General features: G+C 46.8%; 1 long non-coding RNA gene across 1 annotated transcript in view; it reads right to left on the bottom strand.

The window, feature by feature from the left end:
* LOC110258639 (uncharacterized) overlaps positions 1-21,096 on the bottom strand; it is a 49,926-nt gene extending 28,830 nt beyond the window's left edge. The window contains exons 1-2 of the long non-coding RNA XR_014816694.1: positions 20,940-21,096; positions 10,944-11,069 (exon numbers count right to left, since the gene is read on the bottom strand). This is a non-coding gene — a long non-coding RNA (uncharacterized LOC110258639). The remainder of the gene's footprint in view (positions 1-10,943; positions 11,070-20,939) is intronic.
* Positions 21,097-21,505: the final 409 nt, after the last annotated feature.

Here is a 21,505-nt window from a genome sequence, read left to right as displayed (position 1 = left end):
AGAAAACTGCATGTACAGTACTCCAGCCAGTTTCCTGGGTGCTCTGAGTTCTAATTCTGGAGAGCCTCACGGCCAGCTGAGCCCAGAAGTCCCGCCCAATAATGTGGGCTTTGGGCTAGCTGAGCTGACTGCAGTTGAGCCAGATATCTGGAAGGCAGAACTCTTTCCATTTATTTATACCAGATGAGTCAGCCGCAGTGGTTCAGTAACCAATTTTTGCTGGACCCCTCCTGGAGGATCCACCCATACACATTTCAAACCCCATCTCTGAGCCTGCATGTGCCAGTACCAAGCAGCTACCAGGCTTGGCCAGCGCTTTGGCGCCCTCTGGCGGCCATTATGTCTAATGACAACTCAGAGGCCTGCCTCTTGCCTCCTGAACAGACCCCTGGATGGACTGCACTGGACTTGTGCACTGGACTTGTGCACTGGGTAGTTGATTTAATCCCTCCTCTCATTCTAAAACAACCATTTTTCTCTCATAGTCAGCAAAAGTGCTCACGCCTCCCAATCCTTCCCCTCTCCTCTGAGTCATTGAGCCGAACCCACTCCCAATCACGTGACCAGATTTCAATGAATCAGCCTCCCCATCTTCATTTCTGTCACTTGGGTCGAGGTGAGATTTTCACCATCAGGGGTGAATGAGAGGAGGGGAGAAGCTCAGACGGTAGGAAAAGAAGGAAACTTACAAAAAACCTTCAAGAGATGAGTCTCTGGGATGGATGAACCTGCTGACCAGGGAAATGCTGCTTTTGCACCCTCCATTCACAGCCACCCACCCACTGCCCAGAGGTCACACACTGCACAAGCCTGTTCTGGGAGCGCTGCAAGCCCAGTATTCCAGCCCACACCCTTTTGTCTCAGATGCAGCCTCTGCAGAATCCAAAGCAGTCAGAACGCTTCACGGACTGTCCAATCATCTGGACTTCAGGCTACCTGAGCTGTCAGAAAGTGACCCGCAGCTGGGAAGAGCAGGACAAGGTCCTTCCTATCAGGTGAGCTAATTTAGACCCAAGAGTCAAAGGAGACCTGTAACCCGGCCCTCTTCACAAGGCATGACCATGGCTGATCCACCACCCCCAAGTCAAACTCCACCTCTGGGCTGGGATAGGCCAATACCAAGCATCTGCTGGGCTCTGTTGCCCTCTGGTGGCCAATCTCTTGAATTACAACCCAAAGCCCTTCTGCCTCTGAAACAAATCCATGGGGCTGCCCTGGGCTTGTACACCTCAGAGCCAATGTAAATCATCCTCTCCCTCTAGGAACACTGGTTTCAGCTCTCCTAGGCAAACACCATGCAATCCTGGCTCTGGGAAATGCATGCCAAATATTCTGACCAGCTGCTTGTGGGTTTAGGGTTCTTCTTCGGGAGAAACCAAAAGTCAGCCAGACCCCTGATTGCCAGTCCAAAGGTGTGGACTTTGGTCTATCTGAGCTGACTGCAAGTGACCCAGATGCGTTGAAGGTGGAACCATTTCCCTTTTACCGGGTGAGCCAATTTTGATTGGAGAGTCAAGGGCGGCCTGTAACCTTCCCCTCCTCACCAGACACCTCCTGAGGGAATCCACCCCTCCCCATCTCTGAGCCTGGAAGTGCCAACACCAAGCAGTTGCTGGGCTTGCCCAGTGCCTTAGTGCCCTCTGGTGGCCATTTCCTCTAATAACAACCCAGAGCCCTCCCACTCCTGCCTCCTGAACAAACCCATGGACTGCACTGGGCTTGGGTACCTCAGAGCTGATGTAATTCCTCCTTTCCTTCTAGGAACAACCAAGTGCCTTCCAGGATGGGGGTATTTCCCTCTCACAGTCATCCATGGCACTCACTCCTCCCTATCCCTTAGCATTCTTCTTAGTCTATGAGCTGAACCCACTGCAAATCAAGTAACTGGATTTATATTAAATCAGCCTCCCGCCTTAATTTATGTGACCTGTCTTGAACTAAGATTTTTTCCCTTAGGGGTGAATGAAAGGGGGGAGAGGCTCAGATGGAAGAAATAGAAAGAAATTTCAAGAGACCAGAGACAATTTTCAGGAAATGGGCAACCTTCCCACCAAAGAACCTCTGCTTTTCCATTCTCCATTCATGACCACCCACCCAGCTTTCCAGATGCCAAACATGGTGCAGGCATGATCCTGGAGCACTGCATGCCCAGTAGCCAAGCCAACTACATCTGTGTTCAGTTTTCTGCCTCTGCAGAATCCAAAGGCAGTCACCACTCTTGCCAGCCTGCCCAAGTGTCTGGACTTTAGGCCACCTGAGCTGTCTGAGAGCGCCCCACAGATGGGAAGGCAGACAGGTGAGGTAATTATTCTGGGGAGTCAGTGGTGATCTGTAACCTACCCCTGCTCCCTAGGCATGTCCTGGGGGATCCACCAGCCCCATCTTCACCTCTGGCTCTGTGCTGGCACAGGCCGATCCCAAGCACCTCTGGGCTTTGCCGGTGCTCTGGCAACCGTTCTCTCTAATAACCACTCTGAGGACTTCCTTCTGCCTCCTGACCAAACCCAGGGGTGGACTGCACTAGGGTTGTGCACTTGACAGCTGATTTCCAACCTACTCTCCCTCTAACGAAAACCACATCCCGCCTGACAGAGGGCAATCTGTCTCTCTCTCAAAGTCTCCTGTGGCACTGCTTCCTCCTTTCCCAACACCACTGCTCTACGTCCATCAACTGATCCATCCCACTTCACATCAGGTCACCAGCTGGAAAGTCATCTGCTCACCGTAAAACATGTGATCGCCTCTTAGAGAGTGCCCTTTCCCTGGAGATGAATGAGAGGAGGCACTGGTTCAGGAGGAAAAATGAAAAGGCACTCGGGGGAGAAGTTTGTGAGATATATCCCAGTGAGGAGCAGAGCCTGGACAGACAAAACACTGGTGCTGTTTCACACTCCATTCAGATCCTCAAGCACTGGCTTCCTGTGCATGTAACAGAAGGCTGATTTGGGACAACTGCATGCTCAGGAATCAAGCCAGATATTTTGTATTCTGGGTTATGATGCTGGAGAATCCAAAGGCAGTGAGACCCCAGGCAGCCTGCCAAACCGTTTAGTCTTAGCGCTCCACCAGCAGCACGGAAATGACCTTTAGTTGTAAAGGAAGAACTGTGTACCCACTATCAGGAGAGGAATTTTGGACCTGAGAGTCAGAAGCAACCTGTAACTCACCTTTCCTTGCTGGGCACATCCTCAGGGTTCCACCAGCACCATTTCCAACCCTGTCTCTAAGTCTGGGAGTGCCAAGCTGCAGCTGGGCAATGTCAGGGCTCCTTGTCCTCTAGCGACCATTACCTCTGCTGACAATTCAGATCCCATCCTCTGCCTCCCAATGGCAAATGGTTCTGTCTGCGCTGCTCGTGACCATCTGCGAGCCTAATCTGGTCCTCCTTTCTTTCTCAGAAAACTCAAGGGCCTTACAGAAGGTGGTGTTTCTCTCTCAAGGTCTCCCATATCCTTCCCTGCTCCCTATCAGCAGCCCTTGAAGTCCATCAGCTGAATGCACTACGAGTCAGATAACTGGCTTTAAATTATTTCCCCTCTGTCCTCCTTTTAGCCACCCTTTATCTCATGTGACCTGGCTTTAGGTAAGATTTCCCCTCAGGGGTGCACGAAAGGAGAGAGAGGCTTAGATCAAAGAAAAATGTGGGATGTTCAGAGAACACTCAAGAGACAGGTTTCTGGGATGGGCATAGCCTGCCCTCCAAAGGACCCCTGTTTTATACTCTCCACGGATGACCATCGGCCCTGCTCTCCAGATGCCAAACATCATGGAAGCCTGATTCTGGAAAACCAAATGCCCAATACTCAAACCAACTGCCTGTGTTTCGGAGTTCTACCTCTGGAGAATCAAAAGGCAGTCTGAACCTTGAAGAGCTGTCCTTTAACGTGGGCTTTGGGCTAGCTGTGCCGCTTGAAAATGACCCAGATGTGTGAAGGTGGAACAAGTTTCCTTTCCCCAGGTAAGTCAATTTGTCCTGGAGGGTCAGTTGCGACCTGTAAGCAACCCCTCCTGGCGGGACATCTCCTGGGGTACCCAGCATCCCCATCTGCAACCCCATCTCTGAGCCCAGCAGTGCCAACACCAAGCAGCTGCTGTGCTTGGATGGCACTTCAGCGCCCTCCAGCGGCCATTCTCTCCAATGACAACTCAGAGCACCTCCTCCTGCCTCCTGAACAAACCCATGGACTGCCCTGGGGTAGCTGATTCAGTTCCTCCTCTAAGAACCACCAAGATCTGTCCAGAGGGAGTATTTTCCCCCTCCAATTCAGCTATGGCACTCACTCCTCCCAATCCTTCACCATTTCTCTTAGTCAATGAGCCACGGCCACTCTGAATCAGGTAAACTTTTTAAAAATTAATCATCCTCCCCTCCTAATTTATGTGACTTTTCTTGAGTCATATTTTTCCTCGGGGGTGATCCAGAGGAGGGAGAGGCTCGAATGGAAGAAAAAGAAGAAATTTTTCAGAGAACCGAGAGACAGGTCTGTAGGATCGTCGCAGCCTGCCCACCAAGGAAACTCTGCTTTTCCTCTCTTCATTCATGACCACCGGTCCAGCTTTCCAGGCCCCGCGCCGTGTGCAAGTCTGATCCTGGAGCAGTGCTTGCCCAATATTCAAGCTAACGCCTCTTGGGCTGATTTCCCTCCTCCTCTCACTCTAAGAACCACCACAGGCCTCATATGAGTCCACGAGCTCTCTCTCTCAAAATCTCCCAGCACGGTCCTTTCTCCCTGTCCAACACTACTAGGCTGGTTGAAGCTTGCCCTGCCTCCAGGACAGGCCCCAAACTCACCCTCCCCAAGGTCACTGGAGTGACCCCTATCTGGTATCGAAGCACATATTCAGGTCAAGACTGGCAAACTGGAGTTCCCGTCGTGGCGCAGTAGTTAACGAATCCGACTAGGAACCATGGGGTTGCGGGTTCGGTCCCTGCCCTTGCTCAGTGGGTTAACGATCCGGCGTTGCCGTGAGCTGTGGTGTAGGTTGCAGACGCGGCTCGGATCCTGCGTTGCTGTGGCTCTGGTGTAGGCCGGTGGCTACAGCTCCGATTCAACCCCTAGCCTGGGAACCTCCATATGCCGCGGGAGCGGCCCAAGAAATAGCAACAACAACAACAACAACAATAACAACAACAACAAAAGACAAAAAAAAAAAAAAAAAAAAAAAAAAAAAAAAAAAAAAGACTGGCAAACTGATTTTACAGTAATGCTCTGGGCACAAGGGAATTTTAGATGTTTGTGGGTTTTGACTGACACCTTCTCAGACTGGATGGAGTCATTTCCCACCTGAACTGAGACTGCCTTGGAGGTTTCTAAGACCTTTCTCAAGGAAAGAATTCCCCGTTTGGGCCCCCTAAGTCCATCAAGAGGGACAAGGGGCCTGCCTTTGTTCCCAAATTACGAAGGGAGTCTCTAGAGCTGTAGGAATTACATGGGGTTTACCCTCCACTTGGAAACCACAATCCTCAGGAAAGTAGAACAAATCAAACCCTCAAAAGGAACTCCTGGATTTCCCACTGTGGCTCAGAAGGAGAAGGTAGTTCTGGATCGTCGCGTGGTGTAAAGCTGTGATTATTTCCCCCTCTCTGAAAGGCGTATTTCTACTGGTCCATATCCCCCAGGGTGGTCTCGGAGCCAGTTCCTTCAGGAATGTGCCTCCCATACATGGTCTCATATGGACTCAACATGATTTTTCCTTTAGGGACTATTCACATTCTCACAAGTGCTGTGGGAAGAGGGAGATCAAGCGTTGATGAGTGTCTTGACATAATTGGAATGTTTCCCTTTATTATTTAATTTTACTGGAGTGTGTGTGTGTGTGTGTATATATATATATAGAGAGAGAGAGAGAGACAGAGGTATTCATTTTTTTCTCCACATAGGTTATTACAGAATATTGAGTCTATTTCCCTGTGCTCTACAACAGATTCTTGCTCGTTATCTATTCTGCACATAGTAGTGTGTATATACTAATACTATTGTCCCAATTTATTCCCCCTCCCCATGGTTTCCCCCTGGGTAACCATAAGTTTGATTTCAGGAACTGTGTTTGTTTCCATTTTATAAGGAAGTTTTGTATAATTTTACTAGATTCCACATAGAAGGGATCTCATAAGCTATTTCTCTGATTTACTTGGTATGTTAAACTCTAGGTCCACCCATGTTGCTGCAAATGGCATTATTTCATTCTTTTTACAGCCAAGTAACATTCCATTATATATACCACATCTTTAGCCATTCCTCTGTCAAAGGACATTTAAGTGGCTTCTATGTCTTGGATAGTGTCAGTAGTTCCACAATGAATATTGGGGTACATATAACTTTTCCAATTATGGTTTTCTCCAGATATATGTCCAGAAGTTTCTTTGTTTTTTGTTTTTCTTTTTAGGGCTGCATCTGAGGCATATGGAAGTCCCCAGGGTAGGAGTCAAATAGGAGCTGCAGCTGTTGTCCTATACCACAGCCACAGCAATGCCAGATCCCAGCTGCATCTGCAACCTATGCTGCATCTTGCAGCAATGCCAGATCCTTGCTTAAATGATGCCCCATTTGTGCACAATGCACACTAGGCTGGTAAGTTCTAGGAACCTAGGTATAACCATTCATAACATCACCCAGCACTGAGATAAAGGGGCAAAAAGATTCCCTCCAGCAGGAGTAGGGATTGCTCTTGGACTAGACAAGGGGGATTTGGTGGCCCCCTGGGGAAGTTCTGCATACCATGAAATCACTGCACAAATCCTTACACGAGCCCCTGAGGACTTGCCTAAAAGCATGAGGGATGCTTTATTCCATACTTCTCTGGACTCAGTAGAAAATATTGTACTTGACAATAGGCTAGCCCTTGACGACTTCCTGGCTGAGCAAGGGAAATTCTGCATAGTTATTAATAAAACCCACCACATGCATGGGAGTAACTCTGGTCGGATTGAGGTAACCGTAGAAGAGGTGTATAAGCAACTCAAAGGGCACAAAGATATACTCCCAAAGGTCCCAATCCAAGCTCCATCTGGAATAAGGTCAAAGAGAGCCTTTCTAGTTTAAACTGGTTTCTTCCATTTCTTGGCACACTGACTGCATTAACCTCCTGTTCGTCTTCAGGCCTTGCTTCCATAACCGCCTTGTCAACTCTGTTAGCAAAGAGCTTGAATCCCTCAAACTTCAGATGATACTAACACAAGGGTACAAGAACTGAGGCTGCAGCCTTCTGAAGCTCGGGCTTATGTTAGACGGGGCAGGGACAGTTCTGCGCCTCCAATCCAGGGGAAACCTATGCCCATGTTCAGCAGGAAGCAGCCCCAGAAGACAGACCTTCCCCCTCAAGAATGGGGAGTAGTGACGAGGAAAGGGGGTGTTGTTGCCAGAGCCAACAGCAGATCCTTGCCAAAGCCTGCGAAACCCTCCTTGAACTGGAGTTATCGTGTATCGAGAAGTGAAAGGTCTGGAGACAAGAGGAGGAAGGTATAGGAAGAGACAAACCAGACGGAACCAGGTGGAATCAGGATGATGACGACTCTGGCCTCCCCAGACTCCGAGTCTCATTCAACAGATTTTGCCACATTAGCTACTAGATGACACACCTACTGGTGGTCGTGACTGGAAGATGCTGACCAAAAAAATCATAAAAGGGGGGTGGCACCCATTTCCAGGAAAGCCCTGACCCTTCCCTGAAGAGCAATGGGCTGGCCTCCCTGTCATTAGCTTCACTCCTCCTCCCTTTATCTTTACTCCTTAAAATCAAAGACCTCTCCTAACTTGACTGGGAACTTCAGCCATGAACTAAGGTCCTACTTATCCATTCTTTGCCCACCGAATAAAACCTGGGCATCCATCTCAGCTTTGGTTTCATTTTTTGGCTACAAAAACCCAAACTAGCATCTATTCTATGCTTTTTTTCCCTTTTTTTTTTTTTAGGGCCACTGGTGAGGCATGTGGAAATTCCCAGGCTAGGGATTGAATTGGGGTTATAGTTCCTGGCCTACGCCACAGCCATGGCAATGTGGGATCTTAGCCATGACCTGCACCACAGCTCATGGCAACTCTGGATCCTTGAACCACTGGGCAAGGCCAGGGATCAAACCTGCTTCTTCATGGGTATGATTTGGGTTTGTTACCACTGAACCACAATGGGAACTCCCCTATTCTATGCTTTATTTTCATTCTTGTCCTTATGCTAATGACAAGTATGATTGAAAATGACCACCTTAAAAAAAGACTTTGAAATATATTTACTACCCTTGTCTGTAAATCAGAAAAGTAGAGCAACACATCTCCTTAAGATTCAAGGAAGAAGCTCTAGCTCCACCTTCAGCTCCCGAATTTGGAATTCAACTTAAACTCTTCCCTGAACCATTTGCATATGGGACATTTACACTATCTTTACGTGCTGTGTAAATACTAAAAATTTTATCATAAAACTGACATTACTATTTACATTGTGCATCACATGTCCTTCCACACATGTAAGTACAATACCTATGTTTTATTATATATAATAGATGATCGTGTAATTATGTATCAATTATCTCCCTCATGTGTATAAGCATGTACTTCAGCCTACTGTTATTACAGGACACATTAAACAGTTCAATCCAGGAATTCCCTCGTGGCCTAGTGGTTAAGAACTTGGCATTAAGACTGCTGTGGCCCAGGTTACTGCTGTGGCTTGGGTTTGATCCCAGACCTGGGAAATTCTACATGCTGCAGGTGCTACAAAACAAAAGACAGTTCAATCCTGATTAGATTCCAGTCACTAGAGAACATTCATGGGGTAACTGAAGTGATTGATAGTGTATAGGACTATATTTATTAATTCTACATATCACATTATATCCAAACATTTTCCAGTCAACATGCTTATCATAACCAACAACCAGAACATAGTCAGAAAGCCTTGATAAATCATCAACCTGCCCACAAATGTGCCTCTCTCCTAGTTCAGGGCCCAAGAATCATGGGGATTTCTATAAATGATTTATCCATCCATCCATCTGTCCATACCTGTGGCATGCTGAAGTTCCAGGGCCAGGGGTCATCCCCAAGCCACAGCAGTGACAATACCAGTCCTTAACCACTAGGCCACCAGGAAACTCCAAAGGAATTATATCTTGCATTTGGTACTTATTTTAGGGCCATTTTTACCCTTAACTGCCCACTTTTTCTCCTTAAGTAAGACATCCCAGTGGACTATCATATCAGCTTGTGTTCACATGTAACTGGCTCTATGCATTTGGTATTTTTAATTATGGAGGAGGCTGTGACTCAGCTGTGGCCATCAGATGCCTTATCACAGTCAAGCAACTTGTAGCTGGGATTAAATTTTATAGTATTTACCAACATGATAAACCATAATGTGTTATTGAGTGAATGGTCACAGGACATAGAGTAATTACACACACTCACAGGCTTATCAGGTAAATAGCTTCCCTAATCAAATCCTCCTACCTCCCACTCAATCTCATACTTCATATGCCATTATTGCCTGGCCAAACCCCCCAACAAGGCAAAGCATGTGACTGCATAAGAGTCAACTAACCAATCTAACAAAGATATTGCCACTACTTCAGTGACAGAAAGTTAGTATAACTACAACAGAGCCTGCTAATAATACAAATCAATTAGATATATAAGGCTTAAACAAAATGATGTCCCCCCTAGCTGTCATGTACCTCAAACAAAATAAAGTACATTTTAATAATCTCCAAAAGAAAATATATTAAATATATCAATGTCAATTTTAACAGACTACTACACTGAATACTAATGTCACGTAAATGCATAAATCTTATATGTATAAAGTTCTATTCACCCTGTTGAAGTAGTTTCATATTTAATGTGAGGCACTATAAGTGACTAGATGAACTTACTAGCTCCATATACATATGGGTGTTGTCCCAGTCTATTAATTTCTAATAAAATTAGTTCCCGTCGTGGCGCAGTGGTTAACGAATCCGACTAGGAACCATGAGGTTGCGGGTTCGGTCCCTGCCCTTGCTCAGTGGGTTAACGATCTGGCGTTGCCGTGAGCTGTGGTGTAGGTTGCAGACGCGGCTCGGATCCCGCGTTGCTGTGGCTCTGGTGTAGGCCGGTGGCTACAGCTCCGATTAGACCCCTATCCTGGGAACCTCCACATGCTGCGGGAGCAGCCCAAGAAATAGCAAAAAGACAAAAAAAAAAAAAATTAGACATCCTCAGAAAATGCTGGTAAAGAACAAAGAGCAGGAGTTCCCATCATGGCTCAGTGGTTAACAAATCCGACTAGGAACCATGAGGTTGCGGGTTCGATCCCTGGCCTTGCTCAGGTTAAGGATCTGGCATTGCCATGAGCTGTGGTGTAGGTTGCAGACGTGGCTCAGATCCTGTGTTGCTGTGGCTCTGGTGTAGGCTGGCGGCTACAGCTCCGATTCGACCCCTATCCTGGGAACCTCCATATGCCATGAAAGCGGCCCAAGAAATGACAAAAAGACAAAAAAAAAAAACCAACCAAAAAAACAATGAGCATAATTATCAGACATAAAAATCTCAGATGAAGGTGTAACCTATAGGAGGGAAGAAGGGGGTATGTTTTCTACCTCAAAAGCATTAAGTAATTTATACAAAAGTTTTTATGAAATAAACAACTGAAGGAAGATTTAGTAGAAAATTAAGAATAAAGTGCTTAGTTGAATCAAGTCATGAAGCACAGACACACTGCCCACCACCCTCCGCAAATACAGAACAGTTTTCATAACCTATTAACAAGTACCAAACATAAAAGGGGAAATAAGGAGTTCCTGCTGTGGCTCAGTGGGCTAATTAATTAATTAATCAATAAAAACTCCAATAACTGAACTTTAAAGAATAACATAGTTTTTACTGGACTCACAATTTTGGTTGGGGTGACCTTGGAGAATAACGTTTAGGGTAACAGTGCAATCTTATTCTAGAATTCGACAGAGTAACGACCTTGATGCTGGATCAGGACACCCCAGTGGCGTAACTGGGTATAATGGTCTGTTTGCTCAATGACTGGAGTCCTACGTGTTAGACTGGAGTGGTCCTGGTCGCTCTATCTATCATAGATTTCTCCCACTGTGAAAGGACAAGAGATGTAAGACCTAATTTTCAAAATGCCTTCAAACTAAATGATGATATAATCTACATTCAATTGATTTATACATACGCCAATGCAGAACAGGGTGTGTAAGGGTTTGCAGAGCCCGGCAACTGTATAAAACTTGAAATTCTATCCACAGTGGTTCAAGTCCTCTTCCTAAGAATATGCTTATAATTAGCATTCTTTCACTAATTACCCAATTTTACTTGCTATAGCTTTCCTTACATCAACTGAGTCAAAAATCTAGGCTATCTACAAACCTGGAGAGAGCCAAACAACATCAGCTCCTATGGATTATTGTAACACATTCCTGATGCAGCCCAATTATGTATTAAAGAACCACAATCCTAAGAATATGCTTATAATAGGCATTCTTTCACTACCCAGTTTTACTTGCTATAGCATTCCTTACAGTAACCGAATTAAAAATCTAGGCTATCTACAAACCTGGAGAGAGCCAAACAACATCAGCTCCTATGGATTATTGTAACACATTCCTGATGCAGTCCAATTATGTATTAAAGAACCACAATGGCCATCCTACCATCATCAAGGTATATATTTTAGCACCAGTGCTCGCCTTAACCCTGGCTGTCACATAATGAGTTCCTCTTCCCATGCCCTATCCACTAATTAATATAAACCTAGGCGTACTGTTTATATTAGTTGTATGAAGCCTCACAGTGTATTCAATCCTCTGAGCTGGATGAGTTTCAGATTCAGAACACACACACACCTGGAACTCTGGGCAGTAGAAATCTCATATGAAGAAACACAAGCTATTGTTCTCTTATCAGCCCTGCTGCTAAATGGACCATTTACACGTTTGCCAGTAATTATTACACAAAAACACCCATGACTAATTTTCCCATCCTGACCCCTGCCCAGAATTTGATTATTAAAGGAGAAATCCGGTGGAGCCCCATTTGATTTAACGGAGGTGGAATTAAAAGCTCTATTTAGTTTCAATGTAGAAAATGCAGCAGGCACATTCACGCTGTTCTTCCTGGAGAGTATGTCAGTATCATTCTCATCAACATTTTCACAACAATCCTATTTTAGGAGCATTTCACAACCCTATAAGCCAGAATTGTGTACAGCCAATGTCATCATTAAAACACTCCTAACAATCTCCTTTCTATGAATTTGAGCATCCTACCCATAATATTGATACGATCGACTTATACATCTATTATAAATTTTTTTACTGTTAACATTATGAGAAGTGTACCAAAGTATGTGAGCAGTTTCACTACATATCTTCACATCAGACATCCCCCCACAAACATGAGACATATGTCTGACAAAAGAGTTGAGAGTGAATAATAGACGTTTCCTAGAATTGCAGGAATTGAGCTGCTGTTAAGAGCTTTACATGCTCCTTGTCACCACGTTACACCACATGCTACAGCAGGTCCACTAAGTGAGCTATTGGGCCCAGACACCCAAGATGTTCTAGACATGTTGTGTTATGTCTTCGTGCACTAATAAACCACGTTGTTGTGCTATCATTTTACTGACCACCATCTCGGGAGCATAATTGTAGTAACAGGCTCATACTGGTCAACACTATCCTCCTCCTAATAAAAAATTAAACCCTAAGCTGTAGAAGCATCCAACAGATATTTTCTGAAACAATCCACATCAATACTGCTTATGACGGCTGTTACTGCTAATCCAATATACCCTGGCCAGTGAACACCATAAATTATAAAAACCTTTAGTCCAACAGCACCCACCATCAAAATAATAGCTTTTGTCCTAAAATTAGGATCTTCCTCGTTTTATTTCTGAGTGCCTGAAATAACTCAAAGCAGTCTACGAGCAGTAGGCCTGATGCTGTTAATGCGACAGACTTGGATCCACATCTCACCACCCATCATCGTACCGTTGGTTACAGCTGTACTATGAATCGTAACTGGAGGCTGCAGGGAACTCAAGCAAGTTCAACTACAAGAATCATGGGCTCCTCATCGACTGCCCATAGAGAATGAGTAACAGATACTATGATGCATAATCCAACCATAACCATCCTAATGCAATGGTTTCTATAGTAACAGTCTTCTTACCAATGATGCACCGATTATGCGCCACAACAGCGTCATTATCACACACGAGTAACAACACACCTCCCATCACAACCCTCAGCTTCGTAATTAGAGCATCATCAGGAAGGCTCCCACCACGAGGGTTTTTACCCAAGTGAATACTTACGCGAGAGATAACAAAAATGAGGAGTTCCCGTCGTGGCTCAGTGGTTAACGAATCCGACTAGGAACCATGAGGTTGTGGGTTTGGTCCCTGCTCTTGCTCAGTGGGTTAACGATCTGGCGTTGCCGTGAGCTGTGGTGTAGGTTGCAGATGTGGCTCAGATCCCGAGTGGCTGTGGCTCTGGTGTAGGCCGGCGGCAACAGCTCCAATTAGACCCCTAGCCTGGGAACCCCCATATGCTATGGGAGCAGCCCTAGAAAAGGCAAAAAGACAAAAAAAAAAAAAAGAGAGAGAACAAAAATGATAACATCAGTCTACCTATCAGAGAACGACTCAGCATGTATTTCTATTTGTGTCTATCATTCTCCAAATAACTATATTCCCATCAGTAAACTTAAAACAACAATTCACTCACACAAAGCAAATCACCTTTCTATCATCACTGACTGTCATATCCACACCATCACTGGCCTTAACACCCATTCTACCAGTAATGGGCTAGGAGTTTAGGTTGGTTTAGACCAAGAGCTTTCAAAATTCTAAGCAGGTACAATGTACTTAATTCCTGAAAATAAGGATTACAAAACACTTGAAGATGGGTTTCCACCCCAGGAAATTTTAGTTAACAGGTAAATACACTCTCACCTTTGAGAACAAAGAAAAATCTGGAAAAGCACCTGAAGAATTGAGGCTTCTTTGAATTTGCAGTTAAGTTTGTTGATTCATCACAAGATTCAGCAAAAAGAGGACTCACGCTCTTTCATTTGATTTCTAGTCTAATGCTTGCTCAGCCGTTTTGCCTGTGTTCATCAACTGCTCTTTTCAACGAATCACAAGTGTATTGTCATTGTACTGTTTGGTGCCTGAGCTGGAACAGTAGGCAACACCTTAAGTCTATTAATCCATGCTCAGCTAAGCTAATCTGGAGCCTACTTGGAGATGACTCAATCTATAATGTAGTCATGGCAGCCCCTGCATTTTTAATGCTTTTCTTTATTGTTTTACCCATTATGATTGGAGGTTTTAGAAATTGTCTTCTCCCACAAATACCTGGGGCGTCTGATGTAGCATTTCCCCAAATAAATGATACTAGCTTTTGACTACTTCTCCCTCATTCCTACTCCTACTCATATCATCAGTAGTAGAGCTGGTTCTGTACTGGTTGAAACATACATCCACCTGAAGCCAGAAATATGGGACATGCAGAAGCCTCTGTAGACCCAACCATTTTCTCCTCGCTTTTAGCAGATGTTTCCTCAAATCTCGATGCTATTACTTTTATGACTACAATCTTTAATATGAAACCACCAGCCATTATTCCAATACCAAACACCATTATTTGTTTGATCTGCCCCAATTATAGCCATATTACTATAATTATCACTTTCAGTCCTAGCAGCCAGAATTACCATACTGTAGATCAAAATAGAAACACTACTACTTTCTTTGACCCTGCAGGAGGAGACCCAATCCTATCCCAACATGTATTTTGATTCTCTGGTCACCCTGAAGTCTATATTCATAGCCTACCAGGGTTTGGAATAGTCTCACATATCATTACATACTATTTAGGACAAAACCAACCTTTCAGATATATGGGAATGGCTTGAATCATGTCCATTGGTTTTTTAGGGCCTGTCTTGTGGGGCCGTCATACATTTGCCATAGGGAGAGATGTCAGCCCATGAGCTTACTTTACATCAGCTGCCGTAACTATTGCTATTCTTACAGGAGTAAAGATATTCAGCTGATTAGTAGCTCTTCAGAGAGGGAGTAGAACATGATCTCCCACTACCTTGTGAGCTTTAGGCTTTTTCTTTTTATAACAGGTGGTTTGACAGGAATTATCTTAGCCAGTGCGTTCAGGGCCATTGTTCTACGTATGACGTAGTAGCACACTTCCATTATGTAATGTCAGTGGAGCCATCTTCGCTATTATAGGAGGCTCCATATGCTGATTTTCACCATTCTCAGATATATGCTTAGCTAAACATGAGCCGAATTTCACTTCACAATGTCATTTGTAGGAGTAAATAGGACCTTCTTCCCACAGCACTTTCTTGGCCTTTCAGGGATGTCATGACATGACTCCAACTCCCCTGACACACACACAACATGAAATGCTTCCCCTCTAGGCTCACTCACTCAGTAACAGCAGTAAGGGTACTTATCTCCATACTTTGAGAGGTATTTGCATCCCAGGGAGAAGTTTCTTCAGTGGAAACTCCTACTGCTAATCTAGAGTGGTTACATTCTCCACGTCAGAGGTTTGAAGAGCCCACCTATGAACATTTACAATAAGGAGCGAAGAGGGAGTTCCCCTGGGGCTCAGGAGGTTGAGAATCTGGCATTGTCACTGCTGTGGCTTGTGGTGCAGATTCAACCCTGTCCAGGAACTTCCACATGCTGTGAGGGTGGCCTAAATCAATAAATAAATAAAAGGAAAGAAGGAAGGAACGGAATCCTTGTCAACGGTGTCAGCCAACACCATGACTGTTGCGTCTTTCTCCACGAGTGTGATTTCGTGTAAAAAGTGCATAACTTTGTCAAAACTAAATCATAGGCAAAAATCCTGCATATCCATTCCACACAGGCTCTCAAGAGGCAACATCATCTAATGTGGAATAAATTTTTCATGACCACACATTGGTAGACACTTTGGGGAGTTCCCTTGTGACAGAGTGGGCTAATGATCTGGCGTTGCTGCTGCAGTGGCGTGGGTTGCTTCTGCGTTGTGGGTTCTATCCCTGATCCAGGAACTTCCACATGCCACTGGTGGGGCCAAAAAGTAATTATTTTTGGGTAACCTCTCTAGTTTTCTATATTATTTCACTAATATTGACAACTGAATGGATTCATACATGTACATTAGATGCACAAGTAGATAATATGAACCATTTACCAGCCAACATCCTCAAATTTTTTTCTTTTTCAGCCTCCCCACGGCATATGCAGTTCCAGGGCCAGGGATCAAATCTGTAGGCCACAACTGCAACCTACATCACAGCTGTGAAAACACCAGATCCTTTAACCACTATGCTGGGCAGGGGATCTAACCTGCACTGCAGAAATGCCACCAATCCCGTTGCCCCACAGAAGGAACTCCCACCATTCTACTCTTAATTGCCCTATTATCATTGTAAGTCCTGTACATGATACATGAAATCAGTAATCCTTCCCTAAACATAAAAACTACGGTCATCAGTGATACTGAATCTATGAATACACAGATTGTAAGGATATAAATTTTGCTCCTTTGTAACCCCCACATCAGATCTAAAACCAGAAGTATTATGACTAACAGAAGTCAGCAATTGAGTAGTATAAATAGTCATCAAATATTAATTTCCTCTGAAAATGCTTTACATGCATGAACTGTTCCCTCCTCAGGCCTGAAAAGAGCTGCCATGACAGGATGCCTAAGTTAAAGGACCCTGATATCAACCAGGCCAGTGCTCAGTAGAAGTCGTTTTCATGTTCAAGATGGGACAGAGGGTGACAGCGGAGAGGTGGGTGAATCCAGAGCCCATGGGGAACATGCCTTCTGAAGTCCAGGAAAGGAACGGGGCCTCCGGGGCCCCAGGCCACCCCCAATGCCCTTCTGAGTTGGGTAATGGGAACATTCCCTGTGGGTGACAAGGTGGCCTGAGAAAGTGTCATGACGCTGACACTGTGTCCTTTTTTTTTTTTTTTTTTTTTTTGGTTGTTGTTGTTGCTATTTCTTGGGCCGCTCCCGCAGCATATGGAGGTTCCCAGGCTAGGGGTCGAATCGGAGCTGTAGCCACCGGCCTACGCCAGAGCCACAGCAACACGGGAACCGAGCCGCGTCTGCGATCTACACCACAGCTCACGGCAACGCCGGATCGTTAACCCACTGAGCAAGGGCAGGGACCGAACCCGCAACCTCATGGTTCCTAGTCGGATTCGTTAACCACTGCGCCACGACGGGAACTCCAAGACACTGTGTCCTGTGTGAACTCCATGCTCTTGGTATCACACCCCATCCTCTGCGCGTCCCCCCTGCAGGGTCCTTCCTGCCTCAGGACAGAGACCACCTGGCAAGCAGTTGACCTGTCAGCAAACAGCAGAGGATTCTGTTCTAATGGGAGCCCTGAAGGTGACAACTCGTGGACAGAAGTGGCCCGTGGTGTTGGGGCTGCCAGAGGGGGTGGGGAGTGAGACTTTCATGGTTGTGGAACCTCGGGTCTAAAAGCTGAACTATTCTATGGATAGTGTGAGGGCTCCACAAAAAGGTGAGTGTACCTGATGCCTTAAAAACGTGAACTTAAAATGGTGATGAGGGTGTGACGTGTGCTACAGTTCACTTACATTTAGAAATGATGCCTTGGGAGCTCCTGTCAGGGCTCAGTGGCTGTGAACGTGACTAGTGTCCATGAGAGTGCAGGTTCAATCCCAGGCCTCGCTCAGTGGGTTCATGAACAGGCATTGCTGGGGCTGTCATGTAGGCCGGCTGCGGCAGCTCTGATTCTACCCCTAGCCTGGGAACCGCCATATGCTGCAGGTGCGGCCCTTAAAAGCTAAAACAAAACAAAGAAACCCCTGATGTCTTACTCAGATTCCAGTTTGAATCCTCTTTATCACAAATATGGGAGGCCCAAGCACTGTCCCCCACCAAGGAGGCCCTCATGGTACTTTCATGTGGCACATGGGGATCATTCTTAGGGGGGCTAGTCCGTGCTCCTGGAGCTCCGTCCGGGGAACCCAGGCAGCAGTGACACGAATGGGTTGGACATGTGATAGACTACGATATCAGCAGGATAACACCAAGGGTTGTCACTCAGCCGAAATTTGAGCCACAACCACTCAAGGTGCTTGTCCTCATTTGATATGGCAAGAGAAAGAGAACAAAGGGGACCACAGGTTCCTCAGAGCAACACCCTCAATTCAGATATTTGAAACTTCAGGGAGGACAAGAAACACTGGAGGAAGACATGGGGTCTCCCCTGAACCAGAGCCTGACCCACACGGATGGGGTGAGACCCACACAATCCCCAGACCCAGCACCAGGGTGACCTCACCTCTCCAGACCCTGCACCTGGGGTCACAGGTCCCCTTGGCCAGGACGCTAGGGCTGTGCTGAGTGGGCCCCCAACATGGGAATGAGTCAGGTCCTGGGACCTGCTAGGACAGCAGAAGGAGTGTAGGGTCTGCCTCCTCCCCTCTTTTCAGTTTGTCCCAGAGAAGTCAGTCTCCACCTCTTTTCCCCTTGGTTCTGGGCTATTTTAATTGCTTTTAGCCATTTATGCTAAAGTTGAGCACAATACCTTGGTTCTAGCAGGCTCAGCCATTTCTTTGTCTTGCTGAAGTGCTGAGACAACTCCCTGGAAGGCAAGACTGACACAGGAGGTGCAGGACTGGGTGCTGCTGAGCAAGGATAAGCAACTAGAAGGAGACCTCAGAGGCAACTTCCCCTGCTGCTAGTTGGCCTTACACCCAGACCCACGTGCCCAGCAATCAACTCACCAGGCAAACCCGCCTCCCTCCTCACCCTGTGAATCCTGTTTATTTTTTTTAATGGCTGCACCCACAGTATATGGAAGTTCCCGGGCCAGTGATTGAATACAAGCTGCAGCTTAGGCTTATGTTGCAGCTGCAGCAATGCCAGATCCTTTAATCCACTGTGCCAGGCTGGGGATTGAACCTGCACCACCACAGAGACCAGAGCTGTTGCATACTCTTTTTTTTTTGAGGGCCACACATGCAGCATATGGAAGTTCCTAGGCTAGGGATCGATTGGTGCTATGGCTGCCAGCCTATGCCACAGCCGCAGCAATGCCAAATCCAAGCCACATCAGTAACATACACCACAGCTCAGGCCCGTGCTGGATCCTTAACCCCCTGAGTGGGGCCAGGGATTGAACCTGCATCCTCATGGATACTAATCAGGTTCATTTCCACTGAGCCACAATGGGAACTCCCTGCAGTCAGATCATGAACCCACTGCGCCACAGCAGGAGCTCCCTGGTGAATTGGTTTAATTATGAGGGAGCTCACCTGAGGCGCCTCCACCAGCCCCAGGGAAGGTGAACCTGCAGGGGTAAGGACTAGGCTCCCTCTGCCCCTGTAGCTATGACCCCCAGGCAAGGTAGAGAACCAGCCTTAGAGCAGAGGCTGTGACAAGTCCAGCTCAGCTCCAGATCTGACATCTAAGCACAGACATTTGGACAGAGGCACAGACCTTCCCAGGACTGCGGCCAGTCTGGGTCTCTACCCACGACCCCATGTCCCCCTCAAAGCTCTCAGGACTGAAGCTGGGTCTCTACCCAGGACCCCACATCCTAGTGTGGGCCGAACTTGGTCATGTCTAAAAACGCACAGTGTAGACAGGGCACGGAGAGGGCTAAATCTACCATGTGGACAACTCAGTTTTAAAGTAGTTTGGGGCTGCTCTTCTGTGGGTCACATGTCACACAGGTGGGGTCTTTCACCTCTGGACAGGGATTTGCCCCTTGGTGGGAGTGGGATGTCCGTTTCTTGGAGAATAAATCAACATAAGGCTCCACATTTCACCTGCATCAGCGAAGTGCACAAAATGCTTGTCATTAAGCATTTCAACATGCAAAACAAAAACATTACCAATCTCTCTGGCCGTGGTCAGGACTCAGAAGTCAGCCCAGGCTCCCACAAGGGCAGACCAGAAGTGGCCCAATTCCACTATCCCAGGTCCCCGCCAGATCATCCATCCTGCTGACAACTAAAATGACCCAAATACATACACTAGATGCACAGGTAGGGCAACTTGAACCATTTGCTAAGCCGCCATTATAATCTTAACTGTCCTATCATCATTGCATTCTTTACATGACACATAAATCAATAATTCTTCCCTAGCCATTACACTGTCATCAATGATACTGAAGCCACAAATACAGATTGTGAAAACTTAAATTTTGACTCCTCTATGATACCCACATCAGATCTAAAACCAGGAGGATTATGACTGAAAGAAATCAACAACCAAGGACCGCAGTCATCAAATATATCCTCTGAAAATGTTTTACCCTCCTGAGCTGCTCCCCTTTTATGCCTAAAAACAGAGGCTACCCGAGGACACCTAGATGACAGGGTCCTGATGTCCGCAGGGCCAGGCCTGTGCTGTGCACAGTGACCAGCAGCAGCGCACCCGCTGCCCCCTCAGGGGGATTACCTGCCATGGCAGTTTCCACGGCCCTCCTCTGAGGGGACCAGCTCACAGGCCTCCGCTTAGGAGGATTCATTTTGTGAGCCTTCCCTTCAGTGGGGTTCATCCTTCAAATCCTTTCTTTGTTGGACTTTGCCTTACAATCCTGTGTTGGGGTCACGCAGCAGGCATTTCCCCCTGAAGTGGTTTTAGGCTCATGTGAGAAGATTGCACTCACCACCTGCTCGTCCACTCCCAGCTCAGACCCAGAAAGACCCCCCTTGGTCTCCCAGCCCATGGCTCTGCCTGGGCACCCTCTCCCCTCCCTCCTGGCCTCTCCCTCCCATGTCCCCTGAGGGTTACCAGGAGCTCCCGCCTGGGGTGGGCTGTCCACTCTGTCCTAAGGAAGCCTCCATGTCATCAGGTGAAAAAAGCAAGAGGTACTGATGGGGCCTCCCTCATGTGGCACAGTGGCCAACACCCACCTACTGACCTTGTCACTCTGGATGAGTCTGGGTGGGGGTCCAAGGATGTGCAGCACTTTCTGGTTCTCATTTCATTCCAGCAATGCCCCCAGGAATCACACTAAACAACTCTGTACCAACTGCAAAGGATGCTTGTTCACAAGCCCCTTCCAGTTCCCAGGGCTCACGAGGGCAGGCCCTGCCCGGGTTATGCAGCTCACCTTGGCAATAACCCAGCAGCCCCTGGGGCTCACGAGGGCAGGTCATGCCTTGGATATGGAGCTCACCTGGGCAATCACCCATCATCACCCGGGGCTCACAAGGGCAGGCCTTGCCCAGGATATGGAGCTCACCAGAGCAATAACCCAGAAGCCCCTGGAGCTCACGAGGGCAGGCTCCTCCCAGGATATGGAGCTCACCTGAGCAATAACCCATCATCACCCCGGGCTCAAAAGGGCAGGCCTTGCCCAGGATATGGAGCTCACCTGAGCAATAACCCAGAAGCCCCTGGGGCTCACAAGGGCAGGCCTTGCCCAGGATATGGAGCTCACCTGAGCAATAACCCAGAAGCCCCTGGGGCTCACAAGGGCAGGCC

This window comes from Sus scrofa, chromosome 9, assembly GCF_054392235.1.
Source record: "Sus scrofa isolate SSC_HxYL_T2T_F1_AM1 chromosome 9, Sscrofa_HxYL_maternal_Yorkshire_Landrace_v2.0, whole genome shotgun sequence".
NCBI classification, from domain to species: Eukaryota; Metazoa; Chordata; class Mammalia; order Artiodactyla; family Suidae; genus Sus; species Sus scrofa.
The sequence above is the reverse complement of the archived record's forward strand: the minus strand, read 5'-3'. Positions and strand labels throughout refer to the sequence as shown.